This window comes from Limulus polyphemus, unplaced genomic scaffold, assembly GCF_000517525.1.
Source record: "Limulus polyphemus unplaced genomic scaffold, Limulus_polyphemus-2.1.2 Scaffold744, whole genome shotgun sequence".
NCBI classification, from domain to species: Eukaryota; Metazoa; Arthropoda; class Merostomata; order Xiphosura; family Limulidae; genus Limulus; species Limulus polyphemus.
In genome coordinates, this window is record NW_013666354.1 from 198,310 (window position 1) to 200,037 (window position 1,728).

The window sequence follows — 1,728 nt, forward strand, 5'->3', positions numbered from 1 at the left end:
ACCGCCAACTCTTGGGCTACTCTTTTACCAACGAATAGTGGGATTGACCGACACATTATAACGCCCCGACGGCTGAAAGGGTGAGCATGTTTGGTGTGACAGGGATTCGAACCCGCGACCCTCAGATTGCGAGTCGAGTGCCCTAACCACCTGGTCATGCTGGGGCCCTAACCATTTTGCTCATTCTGACGTGACGATTTAATTAGGTAGTGAAAGAAATTTCCATTTCTTGTTAATATACAAGTCAAAAGGTGTAAATAAAACTCAAGTAAAACAAAGTGCGAAGAAAACGCTGCAATATAAAGAAGAAACGCCCCAAATCGAATACACATTTTAGATTAATGAGGATGGGGTTTAGGCATAGCCCAGTGTTTAATGTGCTTGATCTGTGAACGTTTCATGTTGCCGCAGAAACGCACTCCACATTTTGAGGTTGTAGATGCGCTATAAGAGGAATAGTCAAATCTCACTATTCGGTCATTTAATAGTCACCCAAAAATGGATGGTGAATGCTGTTGACCAACTGCCTATCATTTCGAAATTAGGGAAGATTATGCCGCCAACTAGAATATGATTTAACTCTGTTAAAAGGTACATCTTATAATTTAACATAAGTAATTACATCAGTATTATTTCGTCGACCGAAGATACTAGGCTAGCTTCAGTAACTATAGGAAAAGTCTTAAAAAACAAGAGTAAATAAGAAATTATGTGTTTTATGATGTCAGTAGTTTATTTAATTATAATTTACAATTTATATCTCACATTTATCTTAATTCCAACTTTCTCGATCTTCCCGGAAAGTTATATTCAACCTCCCGACATTTACTTTTACAGATATGTTTTTTTTAGTGCTTTATCATGCTCAAAGAATTAACACAAGCTCCCCATCCTGATCACCGCGTTGTTGATGTGGGCATAATACGTTCTCACGTCTGTCACTATTTTACTTAGATATATTTGTCTAATTTATTATCTTCTCAGTTACACCTATTAGATAGAGGAGACAAGTATTAATTTGAGGACTACTAATACCCTACTTAATAATAGGACAATTATTCACTTCCCAAGGTATAGTTTAGGTATATATATATGTGTGTGATATAATAACATTAAGAGTAAAAAGAACAGTAAGTTAAAATTTGCAAGAATTTCAACATTAGCCTACTGTCACTTCTTTCTGACACCTTTAAACTACTCGTAAGACAAATATTAATGCTAAATACCGTGAAACGAATAGGTCTGAACTAATTAAAATGTATCTGAATGAACTGTAGCAACGACAACAAACTTCCGACACTGAGCATCATAACATTATACATATAAAGCAGAAAATGAGAAGTTTAAAAGTTAGATAATAAAGATAGAAACAAAACGACATTTATTATCCGGATAATAATAATAAAAACTTTATTTCAGCCAACGTTTCGCCATTGCGGCTTCATCATGCTAATACTGTTTGTAATAGTTACAAGAACTGTTTCTTGTTCTACTTGTCCCGGCATTGGCAGGTGGTTAGGGAGTCTACTCGCAATCTGCGGGTCGCGGGTTCGAATCCCCGTTCCACCAAACTTGCTCGCCTTTTCAGCCGTGGGGCGTTATAATGTGACGGTCAATCCCACTATTCGTTGGTAAAAGAGTAGCCCAAGAGTTGGCGGTGGGTGGTGATGACAAGCTGCCTTCCCTCTAGTCTTACACTGCTAAATTAGGGACGGCTAGCGCAGATAG